This window comes from Hirundo rustica, chromosome 5 (genome assembly GCF_015227805.2).
Source record: "Hirundo rustica isolate bHirRus1 chromosome 5, bHirRus1.pri.v3, whole genome shotgun sequence".
NCBI lineage: Eukaryota > Metazoa > Chordata > Aves > Passeriformes > Hirundinidae > Hirundo > Hirundo rustica.
Genome location: NC_053454.1, coordinates 5,734,773 through 5,760,362, shown reverse-complemented (window position 1 = coordinate 5,760,362; position 25,590 = coordinate 5,734,773). Strand labels below are relative to the sequence as shown.

The 25,590-nt window shown below is 40.2% G+C and overlaps 1 long non-coding RNA gene across 1 annotated transcript; it reads right to left on the bottom strand.

Moving 5' to 3' along the window:
* Positions 1-7,619: 7,619 nt before the first annotated feature.
* On the bottom strand, positions 7,620-23,624 carry LOC120753377 (uncharacterized). The gene is made up of 3 exons (XR_005701084.1): positions 23,534-23,624; positions 19,493-19,691; positions 7,620-8,141 (listed from the first exon to the last, which is right to left on the bottom strand). It is a non-coding gene; the product is annotated as an uncharacterized LOC120753377 (long non-coding RNA).
* Between the last annotated feature and the right edge of the window lie 1,966 nt (positions 23,625-25,590).

Below are 25,590 nucleotides of genomic sequence, written 5' to 3'. Positions count from 1 at the left end.
CCCCTCCATGTCTGAAATATTATACAAGCGACTGAAGTTCTTGTGGCATTAATATGAGAGTCTCAAAATGGGCTGAAAAATAAATATTATAAAAATATGTCATCCAAATCAAATACTGTGTGAATAAGGGAAACTGGAGACGTTACAATTGTGGTTCAAGGTTTAACATGCAAGGTACCTCAAAAGTTAGCTAAATACATTTCAGATGGATGTAAAATGCAGAGGAAATGTGTTAAGTGTCTTCCCTTGGTGAGATCTCAAGTGTGGCTCAAATAACACTCTCGGAGGTCAAGTTCCCACGTGGTAACACATGGCGTGATGGGAACAGGCTCAGATCCCCCCTCTTCCTTAAAAAACAGCATCCCCCTGGTGAGAAGGCCAAACAATGCACCGTGATCATCCTCATTCTCATCAGCAATCCAAATCCCAAGGGTGTGCAGGAACAATACATGGAGCCTTTTGGTTTCCTTACACCAGGGCAAAAACTTTGGCTACTGACTGCTCATGGTGCTTAACTGTGTAATTGTCTTAATTATGCTAAATTGCACTGTGTAGTCCCTTAGCAATTATGTGAGTATGCAACAGTATTAAATGACAAAAAATGACATTAATGTAGTCACAGCACTGCCTTGCAGAAGCATGAAAGTCAGAAAAACTGGGATTCTGCACAGGTCACCTTTGAGGACCCACCCTCACCACTGCACACTCCAGCAGCTGCAGGAGAGCTTAGCGCTGGGAGTGATCATAATATCACTGATTTCGTAAAAATCTTTGCTAATGAGACAGCTCTAGCAAAACACCAAGTTTGAAATGTTCACTAAACAGGGAATGTTAGGGCAAAAGTAGTTCACCTCAAAGGGCTGATATTGGCTATCAGAACTTGACTGAAGCGGCTTCAGCTGATTTGGAGTATAACTATGAAATCTTAGCGTGACCATCACAGACCTGGTACAATCCAATATCTCAGGGCAGTTTCCATGAACAGATTACTTTCAGGGTGCAGTTCTGGTCATCCATTTGTTCACATTTCTTTGTCTGGAAGCCAGGGACACAGACCCCTGAAATGAGTCTCAGATGTGAAAACTGAGGAAGAACTTGCTCAGTAATTCTCAGGGAATAAAATCTCAGTATTTTTGGTGTCTAATTTGTGACTCTGCTAAGACCTTCCTATTCACTGGTGCTGCAGACGAGTCTCCTGCCTGTCCTACCCAGAGAGGTAGAAGCTGTCTGTGTCAGCCTCCCCATACGGGTGGGCTCTTGCTCTCAGGAAAGGTGAAATTCCTCCTCCTTTTCCCAAAACATCAACCTGCTACAATACCTCCAATGTGGTAAAGAGGTTCCTTCCCCCTTGCACTTTTTGGAATATTATATATTTTAATATAAATATCATGATCACATTTAATATTGTAAAAATGTAAATTTAGTGTTTTTACAGAAATAATAATAATAATAATAATAATAATAATAATAATAATAATAATAATAATAAATATCACATTTGAGCAGCAAGCTGTGAACTACAGATGTGGATTCTCTGTCATCCACAACTTTCCATGGGATGTATCAGAGATCTGCATTGTTTCAGCCCCTGTGGTGGCAACAATATAGACAGCTGCTCAGTTCAGCAACCAGGCATGAGTGAGTACAAGCTTCAGGGAGCTTTCAGGGAGTTACAGAACCGAATGCTGTCTTTTGTATGGAACTGTTTGAAGTCAAAAAAAAAAAAAAAAAAAAGGAAGAAAGGCTGCACATGGAGTATTTAAATATTTGACCAGCTTCAGTGTGAAATAATATCAGGAATGAATAGAAAGGCGCTCATTCTGGTGGAGTTTTCATGTTCATTTTCTTTAAGGGGTTATGCAGGATCCTCTGCAGCTAGAAAGCTTATTGACTGTCTATTTCTAAAATTATGTTTTTAAGTTATATGTATGAAATAGCGTGTCCACATCAATGAATCCCATCTTAAATATTAGTGAAGCATTTATGCTTGTTGTCCTAAAGTGTTGTTAAAATACAGAGCAAGGTTCTTATTTATTGACTGCCTCTGCCACTGAACCCATTTGCAGAAGCCAGGAGTAATTTATATTATCTCAAAGTAATAACAACTACTGGAGAAATATTTTTCACATAACCATCTGTGGAAAAACCAGTGCATTCCTCTTTTTGTACTCTGGATTAACCTAGAAGTTAATTCCTTAGGTATTTATAAGGATAGCTCAGTGTGTGTGGGATTTGCTAATAAACCCTTCTAAGTTCTAGTTTGGATTTCCTCTGGTGAGGTGAGCACACATATCCCAACTAAGCCATCTGGACAGACCCTGCTCAGTCTGAAGAATTTGACACTCCTGTAAGGTTTAAGCGTTCCTAGAAAATTTTGGATTCCCTTACAAATTGTATTTACATTTTTTAATAGTCTGAGTGTAGCCAGGATGGACTTTATCTGGAAGAGGTCTCCCATTTATCAACTGAATACTTACTCTTTGAGCAGTGAAGAGGGCAAGCCCTAGAAAAGCAAAGAAAATCTGTTTGAAAGGAGGAAAGAGTGGTATTTTCTTAAGCTGGCATGACTTCTTGCATTTGAAGTCATATCTTATAAAATATATGGCCAAAGTTCAACGTGATGTGGTTTAAGCTTGGCTTCCTTTGGTAAATAACAGTATGTATTTAGTGGATGAACCTTACTTTAATTTCAAATTCAGGCCCAAATTCCCTCCAGACTCTGGGGAATTGTCCTCCCAGGGTTATGACCAATAAAAGGAAAAAGGGGAGAGCTATATGCAAAGCTCCAGGATCTGAGATTTTGACTTAAGGACATCTCTATCATTCCATATACGGTCTCCAGAACCAACTAATAAATAATCTACAAAGACTTATCAAGGAGTTAGCATTCTAAAAACAACCCCAGTCTGTCCTTCTGAGCTCACACTCAGTAGTGCTCCTAAAAGGACTCAAATAAAACTTTGCAGTTAAAGAAATGCTTTTTCAGCCAAAATTATCTGTAAGAAACTTAAGGAATTTTCTGGTGAATAAAATATTACACTCAACTATTTGCTCTGCTTTAACCTGGCACTGCTCCTGCTCTGAATCTATTGACAACGTGGGTGAAAAGACACATTACAATTTTGAGCTGTGTCTCAGTATTCCTGATCTAGTTTCTTCACAGAATATGTTACAGCAGCAATTATCTATAAAATTCATTTGATGCTTTGATGGAAGTGTCAGCTCTATTTCCTTGCAAAATACCTTAGATATGGACACAGAACTCAGTAAGTGCAGCTCATTTAAAGTCAGAACCCTTTCTCTGGTCCTAGCATTACTCAGATTCCATATTTAATGTGTCCATCTCAACAATTACTGCTGTCCAAATAGAAATTATAATTAAAAAGTTCAGTTACTTGTTGAAAAAATGGTTTAAATCACAGAAAACATTCCTGCAGTGCACTGTAGGTATGTCTGAGGAGGGAGCATGGATGAGGAGGGTTCATCCAAAGGTCCCAAGAAAAGCATCTCCGTGCCTCATATCACCTGCAGTTCTAACCTGTTTGTGTTCCTTGTTTTGGGTGTCTCCTCCAGGCTGTGGTTCCCTCTGGGCTCCTGGCAGCTTCAGAAGGATCAGTCACGCCCAGCCTCAACCCCTGGGGCAGAGGGTAGTGAGGTGCACTTGCTTTTTCCCTCTGGAAGGTACAACCTTCAACAAAAGAGAGAGAAGAGCTTGTGCTCTCTCTTGCCCTACCACTATCAAAACTTAATTTCAAAGGGCTCGAAGGTTAATTTATTTGTTTACAAGAGATGTTCCCTTAAGAGAATGGGCTGGGTTCATCTCTCACACCCATGTAAATATGGAGTAATTGCTTTTGTCTCAGTTTATGCTGCTGCAATAAACCAGGAGTTGGGTACTGGGTCCTTTCCTATCATAATTTTAATTCCAGTATGTACTCGTATGTGCTCTGCAATAAAATTAGAGAAAAAAATCTGGTAAACAAAACCAAATAAATGTTGCCCATTGGCCCTGATGGGCCAATCAGGGCCACTCAGAATATTGAAAACGAATGTTCCGGTGCTATTGAGACCTTGATATGTTTGTGTTTAGCTTGTTGGGTCAGCTGAAATTGCTCATGTTCACAGTGATCCCTGATGAGAGATGCTTTGAGTCACAGATTATTTAGACTATTCTCAGTATGGGGTACAACTCAAAGCTCCTTAGCAGCATGTCTTTCATAACAATGATATAACCCAACAGCAGGTCCTCTGACCTGACAACATGCCCCCCACCTCCGGGGAATCTGTGTAGCTAAACAAAATATTTGCGAACTAGTAGGAAAACAGGAGCCACCTGCTATGAATCTGTCTTTATTTAAGGACAGACAGCACTCTGTGGCCTGTTTTGGTTTCCTGGCCTATTGTATTAGGGTTTTCACAGAGTTGCTCAGAATCACAGAACAAGCTGAGTTGGAAGGGACTCACAAGAATCATCCAGTCCCTCTCCTGGCCCTGCACAGCACCATCCCCCAGAGTCACAGCCTGTGCCCGAGAGCATTGTCCAAACACTCCCTGAGCTCTGCCAGGCTGGTGCTGTGACCACTGCCCTGGGGAGCCTGTTCAGTGCCCAGACACCCTCTGGGGCAGAACCTTTTCCTGATATCCAACCTAAACCTCCCCTGACACAGCTTCAGGCCATTCCTTGGGTCCTGTCACTGTCACCAGAGAGAAGGGATCAGCGTCTGTCCCTCCTCTTCTCCTCATGAGGAATTTGTAACTGCACTGAGGTCTCCCCTCAGTCTCCTCCAGGCTGAACAGGCCAAGTGCCCTCAGCTACTCCTCACACAGCTTCTCCTCAGGGCCCTTCACCATCCCCGTGGCCTCCTTTGGACACTCTCTAATAGTTTAATGTGTTTCTTTTATTGTGGCACCCAAAGCTCCCCAGCACTCGAGGCGAGGCCGCTCCAGCCCAGAGCAGAGCGGGACAATCCCCTCCCTTGCCCGGCTGTGCCTGATGTCTCCAGGACAGGGTTGTCCCCAGGACAGGGATGTCCCTCCTGGCTGCCAGGGCACTGCTGGCTCACGTTCAGCTTTCCACTGACCAGGACCCCCAGGTCCCTTTCCATGGCACTGCTCTCCAGCCCCTCATTCCCCATCTGCCCGTACATCCAGGGTTGCTCCATCCCAGGTGCAGAATCCGGCACTTTCCCTGGGTGAACATCACTCGGTTGGTGATTGCCCAGAAAAACGGTGAGTTTATCTATCTGTGGCATGGACATTGTGAGCATGATATTTCTGGCTCTAAGAGATTTTAGCCTGCTAGCAGCTGCTAACTTTTCCCAAGGGAAAATTTCTCAAGAAACCTTCTTCTCCAAATGATCTTGGCAAACAACTATCCTTTCCCAAAACAGTCTTTCTCCAGGTGGTGTTCTGCTGTTTCTCTAATTTAACCGATGGGATTAGAGAGGTGTCTTTCCTATTCAGCCATCATGTTAAGTCTATATTGGAACACGTTATAAAAGGCAGTAAGAATTAGACAACAAATCTTTTTCTATACTCTTTGCCTTCTAAAATATTTGGAGTCTCTTGTCTTTCTTTCATGTCCTACAATGACATGGACATTTTTCCCAGAAGGACACTCTGAGAGACAGTATTAAAAGCTTTACTGAAATAAAAAAATTTGCTCTGACTGGCTTCCCTTGTTTAACCCTGTGTGTTACCTTGTCATAAAAGACACTCAGATTTGACAAACAGGACTTCCCTCTCATGAAGCCTTGCTGGCTGTGACCAATGACTGTGTTGTCCTCCAGGTATTTTTCAGTACCTCCCAGAATAATCTTTTCCACAACTTTACCAAGCACCGAAGAGATACAAACAAGCCTGTAGATTCTGGAGTTCCCTTCTTGCCTTTCTTTCACCAGCTTCCAGTCAGAAATCTTTTTCTTCATATGTGTCTTTCTCTCCAGACAATCCAGCTTTTCCTTAGTCTCTATCCTTTACATGGTTCTTTGGAATTCCAAACGCACGGCCTAAAGTAGGCTGTACCCATTTAATATCTCACTCTGTATTATATTTTTACCAGACACCTCACACCTTTCTGGATGAGAGTCACAACAATTCTAGGTGTTGTTTGGTTTGGACTTTTTGTATTTCTTAGAAAAAATTCTCTATTCAGGAAAGACTAAGTCAGTCTCGGTAGACTTGTAGGGGCCTTAACCCAAAAAAGAAAAACATGCAGCCTCAACCACTCATAATCAGTTTAGTGGATCCATTATTCTACCAGTACATGCAAATTTGGTCAAAATGAAACACTTCAGAAAATGTATTGATTTTGTCAGCACTTTAGTTTAAGAAAATAAAACGGGGAAAGAATTTCCGTCCTGTTGAAATGTGCTGATTTAAAAATACTGCTATTTTGGGCTTGGTTTTGTTTCAAATAAACTTTTCTTTGGCATTTTAGCATTGTGTTGTTGGGTGTTTTTTAACAAAATCAAAGTAAAAATCAGAAAATAAATGGTTTTGTTGAATTCTGAAACCTGCACGCTTAATTTTATAAGAAAATAAAACACATATCTAGTTCAGCAGCAATCAGAACTTTTTTCAGCAGAGATCTACTCTAAGCCAAAAAGCTTAAGTAACATCCTTACCATCTCACATCATCCTGCTCTGTCTGGGGAAAGTGGGCTGCAGGGGATTCAAATAACAAATTAACATGGAATCATTACGAGTAATTTAACTTTTGAAATGAGATCTTTTTGCTTGAACAATAGATCCATCTTGAGCCCCCTTCTTTCCCACAACTGTCAAACATGCTTGTTTTTATGAGGCCTGGGATAAAACTCAGTTTGACTTCTTGATAACATCTTTTTTGTATCAAAGCAAGTGAATACAGCATAGGCTCTGAAACATTTCTACGTACATGCAAAATCCAGACTGACTTTTATGTCACATTTTTGTTTTCTCTCTGAATTTCTCTTCACTTCCCCTTTTGTATCAAGATCTGAAGACTTTCAGTGCAAAAGATTTGATCTAGAAAACACCTATGGAAGAAAACATGGGGGGTTTTTTAATGAAATTCTGCTGATGTTTACAACATTTGATGACTTCTGACTGATCATTCCTAAGTGATCAGTTATAAATAAAGCATTTGGTCATTTTTTTCAGCCTCCACTGGGATGAGTAGGCAGTCATATCAGCAATACTGGAAAGCACATATCTAATTTTTCTTATGCCAACACAATAAAATAAGTATTAATTATAATGTTAGAGCAAGATAGTTTTATTATTCTTAGTAACATGGCAGAGTGTGGGAAGCTAAAGGACAGAAAAAATGAGTATATGAGAAGAGTTTGGTATCCTTACAGTTCAAAAATGTCATAATTAGGAACATCAAGCAAGAACAAGGTGATTTTGTGTCATTCCATTAATGAGCAATTGAAGTGTAGTCACATGGATGTAAGAAAATATGATTAGGAGTGAAAACTTACCGTGGAGGAATTTTGTTTCAATTCACAAAAGGAAATGGTCATTTAATTATGAACACAAAGAGGATCAGAGTTACAATCAGATTCACTATGTATTTTAATTCATGAATCAAGCTTTTGTGTAACTGAAAAAGAAAAAAAGGAGAAGTTGTGATTTAATTAGTGGCTTGAGAGTTGGACAACCTGATCTCATTAGGACTAATCACTTTCCAGGAAGCGCTGGGTGCCGTCTCACACAGCATCTCCCAGAAATGATCACTATTCTGCAGGACTGAGCTCAGTGTTTCATGCCACTGGTGCAGGAAGCTGTCATTGGTTGTGTTAGGGAGGACAAAACGGGGACAGAAGGCCACTCTTCTCAAAGTGTTTGTGGCATTACAGGCTCTCACCACTTCCTCTTGCTCATTAATCTCACAGTTTGCCATCTCCTCCAGTACAAGCTCCAAGAGCAAACTGGATTTTCTTTAGAAGAGGAAAAACAGAGGATAGCTCCAAACAAGCACAGAAAGTCGGGCAGTAAGGAGTTGGATTTGGAGAAGGTGGTGTACAGATGTTTTCAGGAGTTAATACGTCCACGTGGGAGCAGCTATCAAAGGAATCATGCAGGGCAACAGAGGGTGCCATTGTGCCACTGTGCTACTGGTGTAAGCCTTGGTGGAGATGGTTTCCCTCACAGATCTAGTCGTTAAAAAAAAAAAAAAAAAGAAAAATCATATATATAATATATTTATGTATATGATATTAATATAATATATTTATTTATATTTTTTCTTTTTTTCTTTTCATGGCAATACAGGCAGGAGGGCATCACACATTTTCATGTAAATATGTTTATATATGCATTTGTATACAAATAAATAAATATATTGTTGAGGGGGTGAATAAATATAAAAAACCTCAAGTCCTAAGTAAGCTATGATAAATGTCTTCAGAACACATTCTTTCCTAGCTTCATCTGCAATCCACCCTCTAGTTTCTTGATCTGGCAACATACAGGCTCCCAGCTGAGCCCTGTCCCTTCCCCTCTCGCAAGTGCTTTGTCACTGGAATATTTCCCCACAAATCTACTCTGGCTCGTGGTCTAGCAGATCAAAGCACTCAGTCATTGACAGCATTTGTTTATAGTAAAAAATGCCATAGCTTCATATCCAGATTTAGCCCTTGTCTCTCACTGCTGTCAAAAAGGGACATTTTTAGATATCGATGCTCATTCCTGGTTCTCAAGTTATCAGAATTTACAGTTGTAAAGTTCTTATGAACAGAGTAGGCTATTTTTGATCAGAATGAAGGCACGTGATACACCAAAGCAATTAAGGTCCCTTACTTTATAAACAGGACGGTAAAAAAATAGTCCTAATTAAATATTTTTAAGCTCTCCTAAACATTCCTAAAAATAACGCTTTCTGCAAGAGAAGGGGCACAAGCAGAGGGTGTGACAGGGCGGTGCGGGTCTCATGGCACTCCTCTGGCTGCCTGCATAATTCACGGCACTGGTTATGTGCCCAGCCCAACATTCATCTGACAAAACCCTCTCTCCCCCTGCTGTGTGCTCCTTACCCATGTCCCAGATAGCCACTTGCACACTCCGTGCAGGATTTGGTTCATGCGACAGGACACGCTTGGGGAGTAAAATCACCGATGCCCTTTAAATCTCTGCAAAGCAGGTCAAGGTCTTAAAAGCTTAAGAGGAGAAGCTGAGCCGTGCAAATGTTGGTGTAAAAACTCCATTGTACAAACAAGAGCTGCGTTCCAAGGATGCTGTCACCTTGGATTTCACTAAAAACAACACCCCCAGCTCCTTTACAACTGCTGAACTATTTAGACTGTGAATCCTCAGCACCAGGAACCTTTATTTTGAACCTGTGATCCTCCGGGCTCACAGTCCCTTCTCCCACCAGGGCACAGACTTAGGTACTCCTTGTGTTGTTGCAATGCAGATATGAACACAAATTTTGGGTTCTCTTTGTGCTTGAAAGACAATAAAGACCCAGCAAATTACATGTCCCACTTGTTGTTTATGGCATATATATATGTATATATTCATTATGGCTTTTTCAGCTTTCAGAGGGAACAGCAATGAGATCAGCTAAGTTCCTAAGTAGTTTAGGAGCACTGAAGTTTTGACCCTGGAAGACAATTTTTTATAGAAGTGCATGTTTTAGTTACAAAGCTATGTGCCATACAAGTTATTCCTGCTCTAAACAGAGTATATCATCACAGTGCCATAAATTACAATGGACTGAAAACGATACACAGTATGTCAGTGAAAAGCAACGTGAAAAATCGTATGTCAGAAAAATGTCATGGCTCTTTTTTTATAGAGTCATTTGGAATTGCTTCTTGAGGGGTTTTTTTTTTTTTTTTTTTTTTTTAGGTAAAAAGTATCAGGTCTGTAATAAAAATGTCTCATGGAAAGAGAAGTAGAATTTTTCAGTGTGAAAACATCCAAAATATATGAAAGAAGGACCCCAAACTGTCTGTCAATGGTTTGGAGGTAGAGGGGGGACACATCTGCTCCTATGGTGAATGTCCTAAAGAGGACTGAAAAGCTTTCAAACTTGAAAAATACATGTTTTTCTGAACACAAATTAGAGAGATTAACTTCTCAGCAGCAAAAATCTCAATGTGACTAGGGAAGCCAGAGGAGAAAGAACAAGTTTTCTTTTCCCACCATATGCCAAACACCAGTATGTGGAAGATGAACTGTAGACCCAAACCCTAAGCTCCTGTGAAACAGTCTCTGATGACCAGGAGAAAAGCAAAAGGAGCATTTGGCTGCAGTGCCCTCCCTGGAAGTGTTCAAAACCAGTTTGGACAGGGCTTTGAGAAAACTGATCTAACACAAGGTGTGGCTGGGGGTGTGGAACTAGATGGTCTTTAAGGTCTCTTCCAACAAAAACCATTCTGCGATCCTATGAAGTTGGTTGTGGAGAATGTTCACCCACATTGCTTTCTCTGCCAGCAAGCAGTGGTATGTTGGGCCAATCAACAAACTGAGCACTGCCACAACACCACTGGGCTGCCAACACAACCCACAGTGTGAAGGAGTAACCAGGGTTTTTTCTGCTGACCATCTTGAATAAAATTTGTGCTGGTGCAGGGGAGGCATGAACCTCCACCTACTGTAAATTCATAGGAGCTATCATGATCAGACAGGTTTTTTTGGAACAAAGGAAACTCCCCCTTTGAGACCTTTATAAGTTACTCTGATATCTAACATTGCCACCCTTGCCCTTCCTGTCTACCTACCTTTGATGGTGAGCCAGGTATTGTTTGAACGACTTATACACCAAGGCCTGTTAATTCCCCATTGAAATCAGCCACAACAGGTCAGCTTCTTTACCTGAGCACATTGTGTGCATAAGGACTGATAATCTTGCTCATTTTCCATAAGCTTCATGGTATTTATGTTCACAAGTGCTCTCTGAAAACCATGCAGTAGCAAAGAGTTACCATTGTCCCTCTGAGCCAGCAGCAGGGACAGTCAGAAGAGAGAAAAGTGGCATCTTCTTGGACATGTGCCCTTGAAAGAGACCTGAACACCTCTAAGGTTTCCCCTTGCACCTAAAAATTACTTGAGGTCTGAATTTCCTGGATTTATTCTTTTTGAGTGTTTAAATTCTGTTTTGCTATAACTTTACATATTCATTTCTGTCTTAGGGCTAAGTTACTACCCTGTGGAAAATTCTGCCATTTCAGATTCTGTTTCCATTCTCAATCAGAATTAAAAGAATGTGCTTAGAAATTCCAGCTTGGGGGAGAAAACCCTCATCCCTGTTGCCCATCACCTGAACCAACCACATTTAAGTATAGCTGATATATTTCTGCCAAACTGATTTTATTTCCTCTTTCTGTAATACATAAAATAGTTTAAAAAGTTTCTATAATCTTCTTAAACAAGTTAAATTTTTCAGAAGAATTTTTTTGTTTTGACAGAACGGTATTATTCTAACAAAAGAAAAGTTACTAGTTATAACAGTTATAAGCTATATAAATATAAGCCATAGTCTAAGTCTAGTCTTTTCCTTCCTTCTGCCAAGTTCATGAGAGCACAGAGACACGGAGGAGACCCACACTCTTCTTTCTAAAGATCTTTTTGCCTCAGCAAAAATCTTTTGCCACAAAAATCTTTTGCTGTGAATGAAGCTATTCATTGATTTGATCTTAAATCTCTGCCCCAGCAAAAATAGTCTGTAGAGAGCTGTTTCCAATCAAAAGGGTTTGTATAGTTTGTATAGTTTGGAAAACAGCTGACTGTGGCCAAGATGCTCTGACTTTCTTACCTAGACAATTGTACCTCACCTTGAAACTCTAGCACTTAACACTGCACTTAGTCTGCAATGCTACGTCCAACCTATCATCTGGAACACCACAAAACCCCAGACAAAGTGGTGTGTTACCTCTTCTGTAAGAAACGCTGTGCAATCGCTTCCCAGAAAGGGCTGCTGTCGTTCGTGTAGAAACACAGTCAGGATTGTTTTCTTAGTCCCAGAGGAACTCTTGCCCCTGCCCTCCCCTGACTAGAGGAGAAGAGTGGTCAGGAAAAACAGAGGCTATGGCACAAAACAATTGCACAGCACTGCACTTATAATTTTCAAATGGGATAACAGTAAATGACATGAACAACATACTAAAATTGCAAAACTGCAGTTACCACTAATTTTTGTATTGGTATACTTCACCCCTGAATATACATCTGAAATATACTCAGATCATGATGTTACTTCCTACTAGCAAGATGATTTGGCCTTTTTGCTCCTAGAGTTGAAAGAAAAGGCTTGATCCTGGTTTAAAGGGAGAAGAAGATCCAGATAATTTTTCTGAAGAAAAAAGGTATTTAAGAAATCCTCTGTTAGCCATAATCATGAACTTTTTCCAGGACATTCAGGTTAAATATTAGACAGCTGCCATCACTACTGAATAGACAGGGAAAAAATGTACTTGACCTTGATGCATCCATGTATGTGCTTTTCCCACTGATACTCCTGGAGTTTATAGGGTGCTGAAGTGATACCTCTGTGCTGTGCTACATGCTCCCCTGGAAAATGGGCCTCTGGTGGTGAACCTTGCAGGCCAACCCCTTTCACATGCACTTAGCCAAAGGGTCAGACATGGTGTGACCAGAGCATGGGGTCACTGAAACACCTCCATGAGTCTGAGAGTCCTTTAGGTAATTATCTGTTAGATCTTGAAACTCTCAAATCTTCTGGGGCTGACATGCAACAGGAAGGTGGTACCCTTCCCATCCTGTCTTTCAGCAGGGGATCCATGCACTTTCTCTGGAAGATTATCCACGTGCCGTTGTCCATCCCTGCATTATTCACATGCCATTATCTAGCTGCCATTGGCTGGAGTCCTGTCTCCAGGGTCTTTTGGTGGGAAAGGCCCCAAATGACCTAGGTCAGGATCCAATCTTAGTGTAAGAAAGAGGCTTCTCTCAATTCCTCTTGTTTCAGGCATAGTCCCTCATTTGACACACATGGAAGATATTTTAATAGTAATTATCATCTCCTGATGCCAAAGCTTGCTCTGTAAATCTCTCTAAACCAGCTTTTTAGCAGTTTCTCTTCAACCCTTTCTCTATATGTATTTTTGCACACACTCACACACCCCCACATGCAGCACGAGACCACACACTGCCTGAACAAGGCCGTGTTGTGTTTTTGCCATGTAATGCAGCAAGTAAGAGTTAATCTCATCCTTTGAAACTCAGCGCTTCATCCAACTTTCTCTCCTGCCCAATTGCTACATGGCCTCCTGAGCTGTGGGATCAGCCACAGTGTTACACCAGGAAGCTTCCAGGTACAGCTTCCACGCCTGGGGCAGGGGGAATCGCTGCTTGCTCTGTGGCATCCGTCAGCATATTGCCACAAGCTTTCATTCTATATTTATGAAAAGGTGCTGAGGCACTGCAGGCATTATGCATGATCTTTGGCATAAAAAAGGATCATGCCCTTATCAGTTTTCTGCAGTAATTTGCTAAATGTCATTGGTGTTACCCAGGTCTCATTCTGCAGAGCCCTGGCATGCCGTGGTGCTGCTGAAATGTGGTGCTGTCCTCACACTCGAGTGAGTGTTTGCTCTGTCATGAGATCTCCCAAATGCTGGATGTTTGATAGGCCAGTTAGCTGCCTGAATAAATGTTTTCACTTTCTTTTAGTCAATGCGGGAGCCAAGCATTCAACTGAAAATAACTCAGGGTAAGTATTGTTGGTTTAAAATTAATTTTGTAATAGATTCTGTTTATGGAATCATTGATTGGTGTTCCTGTGCTGGCTTTTAATACACAGCTTAGAATATTGCAGAGAAGTAACATTTTTACCACTGAAAGTATTATATTTTAGTTGTATCTATTTTTGGAAGGCTATCCTAAACTGTTCATGGAAAAGTAAAACAAAACATTCTAGCTCAAAACTAGAGATATATATTTCTAATAGGGATTTGATTTTTTTACCTTAATGTCCCTTTTTAGTTACTACCTACATTTTCTGAAGTCTAAAGACATTGTATATTAAAAAAAACAAAACAAAACAAAACAAAAACAAAAACAAAAACAAACCAAAACAAAAAAAACCAAAACAACAACCAAAAAAACCCCAACAAAACACCACACCTCAATAAGAGTTTTAAAAATGAATAACAAAAAGGTAAGATCCTAGTTTGGACACTGAGTTATTTTTGACATTATTTGATACAAGAACTGAACATGGATGTTTTTGAAGTATGGTTCTCATTAACATTTGGATCAAGTACATTTCCTTTTCTTGATTCAATCATGAAAAATTTCCACTTACAGATAGTCCATACAATAGTGCAACCTCTTTCACACATTACTACATCATAATCCATTTGGCTGCACTTACTTCAAACAGGTCCACTCTACCCATATGGCCTGGCTCTAACCTTTCTTGCTCCCATCTGTTGTAAGTTATCTTATTTGGGTTGTGTTTTACTGAGAGATGCTCTTCAGCCACATTCAGAAAGGTTATTTCTGAGGGAAAATCTGAACAATGGGGGACTTCTATGCTCTCACATCTGTGGGAGTTCATTGGAGTCAACTGAGCCTAGTGCTGTAGATTTTGGCTCTGTAGAGTCTGTTAAAGCCCATTTTGTCTGCGTGGTCTAAGTTTTCATTACAAAACCCTAGAGGCCTGGTTTGAAAACCCTTGATTCATGTGAATATTCCTGCTGAAGGGCAGTCCTGCAAAAAGATGTCTTTTATTTTCCTTTTGCCATTCACCTCTTTCCCTCCTCACCTCTCCCACTGGGTCAGTGAGTACTGACCACGTCCTACACCCTGGAGCAGCAGAACAATCCTTGCCCCAAGGCTTTTTCATCCTCAGCAGACAAGTTAAGTCAAAATCTACAACAGATTTCTACTGTCTTCTCCAACCTTTGATGAGTCTCAGTTTGGGCTGGGAAGCCAGGAGAAGCAAACCCAGTACACAAGACCTTCCCCTAACCTCCAGCCTCACTGCGTGCTCATGGAGTTGTGGGACCATGGAAGTTAGTGCCTTGTTAGGAAGTCCACAATCTTCTCCTTTCTTGTTCTCTCCTGAAACTCGATGTTCCTGACATAGTGATGCCACTTGACATTACTGATCCCTCCTAAACACCTGCTATCAAATGCATCAAATCTTTTCTTGTCAGCTTGCGTAATGCCCCAGGTCTTTGCAGCATCGAGCAAAACTGATACCACACAGCTGTTGTAGAGTCTTATTTTTTGTTTTGCGGACATGTCACTGCCCCATGCTTTTGCCCTTGAATTTATTTGCATTGATATTTACCTTATACTGGTCAGGCTTGAAAGGACACTGGATGAAATCCAGGCAGAGTGGCCCAGAGTACTGGAAATGGGAATAAAATACGAACCCTGCCATGACTGCGACTGATCTCAGAGAAGAGGGACGAAGGCACTATTTCCTTTCCTCAATAGACCTAAAGCCATTATTTAATCAAAAGCTTTGATGTTCATTTCCAGAGAAAGCTTCAATTTTTAGGATTTCTCTTTTAGGCTGACCACTGGCCTTTGGGCTCACCATGGATGAGCCAGAGGATTTTCAATTCTTGTTTACAGCTGGTCGTATATTTATGAATACCTTTAGGAAAGGGGGACAGAATGCACTGGATGTTAAATAATGTGTTAAGAATGAGGGATGGGTTTTCTTTTATGGAAGAAAATTTGTGATGTTACTCAATTTATTGATGAAATTCTGCACCAAAATTTAGAGAGAAAGTAACACACACAAAAAAAAATTGGAATTAAGAATTCTGTACATAACTCTTTGATTTTCTCCAGAGGTAGTAAGACCATTTATCACAATTTTTAAAATACTTCCTGACTTTTTTAAAGTTACCTAAAGAATGTAACAGAAAACATAGCTCAATCTTCTTGATTTTTAACTTAACCTTTCCTGATTTATTTTGTCTTATGTTAAATCTTTCTTTGTCTGAGTAAGTGTGAAAAAATGGAAAGGTGTGTGTACGTTCTTCCACAATATTGAAAAAAATTGTAAGAAATGTAAAAAAAAAAAAAAAAGAAAAAGGAAAAGAAAAAACAAACCTGAAAAAGACTAGAGCTGTATTGAGTGTATTTTTCTTGTATGCAAGCTCAGGAAACCTCCGCATGGCATACAACCACTCTATGCCAGCCCATGTAGGGCAACACATATATTCAGTAAAAGTAAAATTATGTCACAAATTAAAGAAAAATCCCTTCCTAAAATTATAGAATTTTATGGAAAGAAATATTAATGCTATATGACCTGGACATAGAAGCTTACAATAAGCACAGGCCACTAAAAATATAATCTATTCCTCAACATTGAAGAGGATAATAATAATATGAAAATATAAGTTAAAAAATATTGAAAATATAGTTATTAAAAGTAGAAAAATATTGAAAAGTAATAACCAATTTAAACACAATCATGTCATTACATTTTATATCTATAACATGTGGTGATAATAGATATTTAATAATATTCTTCATATATAATATAATAATAATAATTATTATTATTATATATTCATATAATAATTATTATAATAGATCAAAAATAAACTCATAAATTGGAACAAGTATATAAAAATAATTTTATGTGAGTAGTTCTATGTTGCTAACTTTAAATGAAAATATTTTTACATAGTATAATACTGCACACATTATATATAATATTGTTAGCTATTAAATGTAGGAATAAATTCTATATTTGGCACTGCCACATTTCTGGTGATTATCATAAGGCTGTATAAAAGTTGGGTGCAGTTTATTTTTTTTCCTGCTTATTAGAAGTGAACATAAAATTATCTTGTATTAGATTAATTTTTTTTTAATTTTCACCTAACTTTTATTCATTTAGACCAGGTTCAACTTTTATAAAAATCCTGAAATATTTTTATTTTCTACAAGAATAACCTTAGCATTAAAATAAGGCACAAAATAATTAATGCATTCAACAGTTCAGCATGTGAACCTTTGCTGTGACCATTTTTCACTTTGCGTGTTCCAAAGTCTGCCTTTATAGTTTACATATCTAAAATATATATAAATAGAATAAAAGACACATTTGAGAAGCTATTCCTTAATTGCTAGGTTGTTAAATGAATTTAAGTTGAAAATTTACAGTCTGATATACAAAATCTCTGTAGAGCAAAGATTTCCATTCACGGGGGCAGATATTGTAACTTTTATGGTTGTTTCTAGATCTTCGACCCAATGAAGACAGAAGGAAAAGATTCATCATGACAGCAGGAATAAAATCTGACCATAAACAGATGTCAGTTCTTGCATTTTTTTTTTTTTCTGGAAAACTCTCTTATTTAAAGATTCAAAATATTTATTTCTTTAAAGTTAGTAACTTAAAAAAAAAAAAAAAAAGTCTTGATCAGAATATTCAAAGTTGTTCAAACACTTGAGTTGTAATTTTACGTAGCATTTGTTCAGGAGTAAATATTAATTTCACTGCAAGGAATAATATGAGTTACCAGTACTGCAAGTCTGATTTGCAAATAAGTACACATTCTTTATGAATAGTGTGCTTTTTAAAAAAGAAAAATGGCATTAATTTTTCACCTCTACCATATTTTCTTTACAAAATGAGACTCTAATTAAATTCTTAAATCCCTCCTCAGCTGAATTTGCTTTGCGAGCGACAGTAGCACGGTAATGACAAAAAATATTTTTAAAGTTTTAAAATGTGGGCTGGACGCTGTACAGAACGTGTCCCTTAATAGCAACAGTGACAGGAGATAGAAGTGCCTTTCAACTGTCTTTTAATTTTGTCAAGACCATGTCAAACGGACTAAAAGAGGACAAAGTGACAATGCGCTTTTGTGTGTCTGAGGCCACCATTTCTGAGCAATGAGCAAACAAATTCTGAGCAGGAGTAAAGAGCAATAACCCGGGTGATTTTAACTACAGCTTCAATAACATGGAATTTGATATTTCTTCACTATAACATCACAAGGAATTTTTTTGTTTGTTTTTTTTTTTTTTTTCCTCCTTGTTTTGTTTTTTGTTGTTGTTGTTTAAATTGAGGACTGTTGGATATGGCCAGAAGGAGCAGCACATCCCTGGCCCAGCCCAGATGCCATGACTGGTTGCAAACCACCCTTAGTCTGGGAAGAGGTCTTTGCATCCAACAGGGCTGGGGACTAACTCAGCCTAGAGAAGGAAACAGATAAACAAGATAAATCCTACCCTAAAGTGAGGGAGCAGGGCAGTGAAAATGATAGAGTGGGTCAGTGAAAACTCACCTCAGTCTCCAGTTCTGGAGCATGACTGAGCTGAAGTAACTCCACCAGTGAGATGAAGATGTTGAACTTGGGAACATGAGGCTCCATGAGCCCAAGAGTGGGCAAACCTTACTGACACCAGAAAAACTTTGTTTTCTTGCAGAAATGAGTTTGGGAACACGTAGACGTATGGACACTGTGCCCAGAGTGAAAAGAGTTGATCTGGAATAACGCTACAAGAACATCTCTGTGTGGGGAATGCAATGTTGCCCAGCTGAATTGTTCCCCAGGGCACAGACAGTGTGGACAGGGATCATCTGTAGGGGCTGCTGATCATAGGGGTGGTTGGCTGAATCACTTCCCTCCTCCTCATGGGATGCCCTGCCAGCTTTGATCTCCGGATCCGATGCCCCCGTGGCTGAGCAGCTGCTCACAGGGAATTTTCCAAGAGGGCTCTTGTCTCTGAGCTCGTTAGTCCTTCTGAGCTTGTTAGCCCTTCCTCTTGGCCTGAAACAGCCAAGCCCCAGTGACATTTAGTTGTGGTTGAAAAACCCCACCCATTACTTGGCTCTTCTAGTGGAGGATGAGATTAAGAAATTCATGGCATAATACAGCCTTGTGGTGACTCTGGATGGACAGCTGGAGTAACTTGGGGAATAATGCCACGTGTGACAATTTCGACTTTGTACTTTGCACAAGAAGCTTAGTGAGCTAGAGGCAGATAAATGGGTTATCATCTATGACACAAAAACTTGGTCTTAAAGTTATTTTATTTCCATGTGAATAATGCCATAACACTTGTTCAGGCAGGTATCACCCACTAAAGTAAAATACAAAGCTTCACTATCTCTCAAACTGCTCAAATTTTGTGTTATTTCTATCCCAAATAGGAATATTTTTAATGTAGTTTTATAGGTTTTCGGGGTTTTGTGTTTTTTGGTTGTTTTTTTTTTTTTTTTTTTTTTTTTTTTTTTTTTTTTTTTTTTTTTTTTTAGTTTACCTGGCAGCCCAATAGAGAGCTACTATGAAACATCCCCCACAGGTGGGCACTATTGATGGATTCCAAAGAAATGCCATAAAAATAGGTCTTAAGGTACTGTAGCAGTGGAAAGGTCAATGGAAATTTAACTGAAGCAATCAGAACAGGAGTTGTCAATGCAGAAAATAAAATGTCATCAGAATAAAGAAGCTAACTACACCTTTACTCACAGCTATGCCATAGAAATATGGATCTCCAGCTCCATATCCAAACTCTTCTTTCTCTGTTCAGTATCCCATAGCCCCGTACTCACCAGTGTCCTCTCCCTGCGCCAAAGATGTCGGCAACAGCTGAACCTTGGCTTTATTCCATTCCAAAAATCCCATGGGACTGAGAGAGGAACAGACATGGGCTACTGTCCTGGACGGAGAAGAAAGCTCTGAGGTCTGAAGGAGCAGACTTGGTGCCACTGCTCTTAAATGCTGGAGACACCAGGGTCAGGAGTGCAGACTCTGGAGACATCGTGGAGGAATTATGTTCTGTGAGTTCTGTCCTGCAGAGCTTACGCAGGTGGACAGACTCATTAACAACAATTAACATCTCATTTCCAGGCAAGGCTTGTAAAAGTACCAGGGTAATCACTGACTCAAAGAGGAAGTAACATTTAAAAATCAGTTTTCCTGCACATCCAAGCCAAACAAACCAGATCTGAGTTTCTGCAGACACTCAGTAATCTCGTGTGGTGTTTCTGGGCAACAGGGAAACTGTTAAACAAAGAGCCTTGCTACAGCTTCCAGTGGGCTGAAAACAGCCTTTTTCAAACCATTGCTGAATGCTGCCCAATTGCATTTTGCCTCTCTGCTTATTCATTGTTTTGCATTAGGTGACCTTGCTAGCCGTGCGGGGTCGCACGGAGAACATCAAAAGGAGGGTCAGAAGTTATCACAGCTCTCTTATCTCATGGCCAACATAATTTCCCAATCACTGCACATCTGCCTTGCATTTTGTGAATTTTAGCACATTGAAATCATTGTGGCTCAGAAAAGCTTTTCTGGAGCCTGCTTGGTTGGTTTACACTCAGATCACTGCTGGTCACTGTCCTGCTCTCCAAGAGCTCAGCTACTTGAGTTATTTTGCACATTTGAGCAGTGCCTTTGACACAGGGGGAATGTCTGAGAGGGGCAGTGTCTGCAAGCCCCAGACCATAAAGCTGAAGTGAGGCTGAAAAGCACCAGCAAGAAGGGGTCAGAGAGAAGGAAGGACAGGACAATACACAGTTAAGTAGTGAACAAGGCCAGGCTGTGAAATCAAGTGTTACTATTTAACTTCGTATAACAAAACAGTAAGGAACTTTTTGCAGAGCTGGTAAGATAAAAGACAGAAGGAAATACCAGCTTCAAAACAAATTACATAATTCTCTCCTGATCGCAATAAGTAATTCATGCTGGAAATTAATAAAAAATGCAACAACGGAACTAAGCAAGGAAAAAAAATAGTCATGATAATATGACAATTCTGCAGCATTGACTGGAATATGTTGATTTTAGACACTTGCTATGACCTACAGCAGGTTAAAAATAAAATATCACAAAGTTTGGGTTTTGGAGAGAGAACAGTGGCAACTGAGACACAGCAGTTTGTACACATGAGGCTGGAAAGCAGTCTTGGGCAAGGATTTGTGTTGTGGTATACTTCTACCCCTGAACCCTGTTACCGAGAAATAATTATTAAGTCACAAAAAGTTGGTTAAAAAAATAAAATCAATTTTTTGTAAATAATACTGTTGAAGACATGCATGTTTAGGAGTACTGTTGCTCATTCAGAGTTTACTTTGAGTTTCCAGGATTAGAGACAGAGCAAATTGAGCCCGGGCAGCTTGCAGTGAGACGCAATAGTGACTTGCTTTTGACCTGCTGGTCTCAGTTTTGGCATCATGCCCTGACTTGAGTAAACGTGACTCATTTGTATTCTACAAAAATATGTTTTCTGGTTGTTGGGTAATTAACTATTTGTCCTGCTGCAGTCCTTCCTACTCACCCTCAGTCTCACACTCCAGTGTGGCAGGAGGGATGAACTTTAAATTTGCTGGAACAACACCGCCAGCAAACCCAGCACCCTGTGACTTGCATAGCCTAAAACCACAGTGTACTTTAATTTAAATTAAAATCCCACACTTTCTCTCTCAATCTAAATGATTGCCATAATAGAGACACGGAGGAGGTAATGCTGAGTGCGGCTCTGGATGGTGTCAAAGCCTTTGATATCCCATCCTGTGTCACTTGAGGTGTTTCTGAGTCCCCCATTTGGAGAGCCCCTGGGGCTGGAGCTGAATGAGCACAACCAGAGCCTCGGCTCCTGGCATCAGCAGGAAACCCAGAGAGATGGGAATAGGGAGAGCAGCAGCTTTTCAGTGGGAAAGACGCCTGTTTGCCCCAGCTGAAATGCTTTGTAGGAGCTTTCAGACTTTGACATCCATCTAGGGAACCGTGGTGGGAGTCTGGGGGGGGAATCCAACCACTTCACCTCTTTTCTGACCCCGAAGAATCACTGATGTGTTTGTGCATTACGGCCAGAACCACAATTTTGCCAGGTTTTTTTTTTTTCCAAGAGGAGCAGTAAGCTTGGTGGCTCCGTGCTCTGGGGATCACGTCTGGATGCCCCAAGGGAAGGAACATCAAATCTTTGAGTAATCGGGGCTCAGCAGAGCTAAGAAAATTCAGATCCTCCAAAAATTTTGCTTGTTTGTTTGGAGGGTTCCCCATTAACACAGATCCATGACACTGCCCAGTTTAGGAGAGAAACTACAAGTTTTTATGCATGGACATAGACCTTCAAGACCTTATCAATACCCCCAAAATTAGATATTCTCTTACTATCTATTATTTTCTTTCTACTCTGCAAGGTTTCTCTAATGCCATAATTTTATTTCTGAAAATCATACTGTTATTTAACTATTTAAAATTTCTGTGTACTCATGAATAGAAATCTCTTGTCTATTTCCATGTTACTCTGAGGTATTTCATAATTTTATAATCCTAAATTATTGATTATTTTGTCAGCACATCATCTCAGACATGACTGAATAGCTGAAATACAGCATTTTAAAATTAGGACACTTCATGGCTTTTTACCTCCTGTCTGGAGCTCTCCTTTTCCTTTAGGTAAGCTGCCGGGCAAGTTGCTATAAATTTTTGCACCCCTTTTTTTTAAAATTTATTTTGCAGAACATCAATAATTTATTTCTCAAAATGTTAATGTGCAGCTAAATTTATTAACTTTCTTTTTGATGATGGAACACAAACTGTGTCACTTACTGAGCCTCATAATCAAATATAATTTGAATATAATATGGTCTCAAAATTAATAGCCCTGAAAAAAAAAAGGATAACAGACTCTAAAAAAATTAACAGAATAGGAACCCAGCAGGCTCTCTTTAAATGTGTCTCTAAAAAGAAATTACATACTAATAATCCTATTATTCAATGGAAAAAAAGAGTATTCTATATTTATTATATGCTCTGAAAAAGCCACAGCCTTTTACAATACTGCTTCTCACAAATCACTTCAGCTTAATGGTGTTACTGTACATTTAATCTCACATTTAAGTAAATATGTTTATTTCATCCTGGAGAGAGATTTTATTTTAACTTCAATATTATAATTTTTTAGAAGTCTGTCACAGAACAACATGAGCTCTGCCAAATGGAAATGCATACCCTCCGTATGTTTAAAAATTAAGGATTTTTTCCTCCAGTGCAGAAAAATACTTATTGATTCTGACAAAAAAGCGAAGGACAGTGATCAGAGACACTAAAGTTAACTGCTGCCTGAAGTCATAAACATCTGGTGGCTATTTTAATTGCATTGTGAACTAACCACAAAATTCTCCTCTAAAGAATAAAAATATTTCCCCTGTGCAATACTGTATTTTAGAATTCTTCTCTTCTGAATCAATGTCAGACCTGATTACAGCACAATGAAATCTGTGTTCCATTGCCTGCATCTTCCTGAAAACACCACACACTCTTATTATAATTTCAAGTTTACTCAAAGCATCTCATACAGACAAATTTTTCTGGTTACTTCTGCAAACACTGACTTAGAGAAAAAATATATTGCTTAAATAATTGTTGTTTGTAAGTAAGTAAGTTAGACAGATCAGTATGTCTGCATAGAAAGACTGGACATTAGAAAGCACACAGATAATCACACAAGCACACAAATTCGTGTATATGAGATATGTGTGTGTATGTATATGCCTACACACACACACACAAAATGCAGATATTCATACATATATATGCATACACATGTATATATAAGAGGAATTTAAGTAAGTAGTAATACAACCTACCTAAATGTGAATAGAAATTGTTGTTAATAAAATACTTGCATGAGTTGTACGGGGACCTTCTAAATGTCTGTGCTTCCTGGGGAGACCAAATGACCTCTTTTTTACAGATACCAAGATCAAAGCTCTTGGTTTAGATACTCCAGCTGTCCCTCTCGTTGGCATTTGACATGCAACCCGGTCCATTTAAAATCAGGGGGCATGTAAACATTTTAACCCTTGGCAGCAGTATCTGAGAAAGATGCTGGCAATAAATGGTCGTAACTGCCTGGGCCAAATCACATTTGGTGTCCTCTCTTTGAAGTCCATGCAGGCACTGTACCCTATGGTTTTGACAAAGAGCCAAGTCCAAAAAAAGGATGTAGGCTCCCGAAGCCGTCCGGATGTGGACTCTGGGGTCCTGAGCGGCTCCATGCAGCTGAACAGTTGCCTCCGAGCTGGCCGCAGGACTCCCCGCCTGACCTTGGAGGCTTTTTGCCTTGGCTCTGCTCTGGTGCACTCCCTGCATCACCCCAACACTTAAATCACAATATTTTTGTACAAGCACAGGGCACCTTCATCCCTCATTAAACCTCTTTTGGTGGGTGTACACAGGGGTAACACAGGCTGATGGGATTAGACCCTGCTCTGAATTTAGTCACAGCTATTTTTTTAATTATTATTTTTATTTTTTTTTTTTTTAAGCCATTGCCACAGGAGGGTGCCATTTTTCTGTTTAAGCTGCTGTTGAGCCACGGGGTTCAAATACACTGGTTCCACCATGCCCCAGAAGAGCAGAAGGTGATGGATGTGAGCCCAGGACAGGTGTCCTTGCCTTGCATGCCTACACACTTCCCACCAAAGCCAAGTCAGGTCCATGGAGACAGATGAACAAACGGCATCAACAAGATACCATGGGTAAAACTGTTACTTCTGGTCCTCACCCACGAGTTGTTTTCTGTCACATTTTTAGAAGAGAGATAGCAATAGAAAACCAGGACCTTTCTATTCTGTAGCCATGCTTTGAAAGAGTGAGTATTTTCTCTCTCTCTCTCTTTCCAGTTTTTGGAGAAACAGTGGTGAATCTCATCCTATTTAACTCCAGAAAGTACTTGGCTTCTTGACTAGGTGCCCATGGTCTGGACAAAGGATGAGCTCCACACTTAGATAAAGTGTGTCTCATGGGCTTGTGTGTGGCTTGGATGCTATTCTCCCATGCTGAGAGTCCAGTTGCTTGACCCACCTTCATTTTGGGTTCAGGTACTTAAAAGTGTTTTCCCTTAAAGCCAAAGAGTTTAAAGTGCCCCAGGGCACCTGTGCAGGAGCCAGTTGTGGTGCAAAGGTGGTGAGGCAGGCTGATGTGACACTGGTTGTCAGAAGTTAGAGCAGGCCCGTCACAGAGATGTCTCATAAGGTGATGCAGAACTTGTTCAACACCACATATTGCCGTGGGGAGGAGGAGGAGGGCACTGCAGGTGGGGGTACATCCCTCCCAGGGACACTTCTGTGGTAAGAAGGCTGATGAGAAGCCAGCTCTAATGGTTGTTGTCTGGCACTGGAGTGGGGAGCTGGATGAGTTGAGAGGAACAGGGCCTCAGGAGAAAACCTGAGAACTCATTTCCTTCTAGGAGAACAGTTGATGTAGTCAGCTGAAATGGCAGAAATAATGCCAGTGGCAGTGCCCCAGGATTTTCCCCTTTCTAACCACCTAACTGTTTCTGCTGCATCCACTCATTTGGGTTCTCCAAACATCTGAATTTCAGGCCCATCCCCCTCCTAGCTCCTCCTGCTGCCATTTTCCTTGTGGACAGCCACTTCCATGAAAGATTTGCCTCCTCAATGCCTGGACAGCAAACATTCCAGTTCATCTGTCCCTGCACTGCCACCTTACTCCTCAGGTCACCATGAGAAGCGGCCAGGCATCCTCAGGAGCATCCCTGTGCCTGAGACCTGACGTCCGTGGGCAAATTCAGGAGCAGTCCCTGGATCTCAGAGCAAACAAAGCCAGCTGCTGTGTGCCCATGCTGCCTGTTCTTACTCTCAAGGATTCAGCCAAGGTGGAAGCTGCTTCAGCCCTGTGC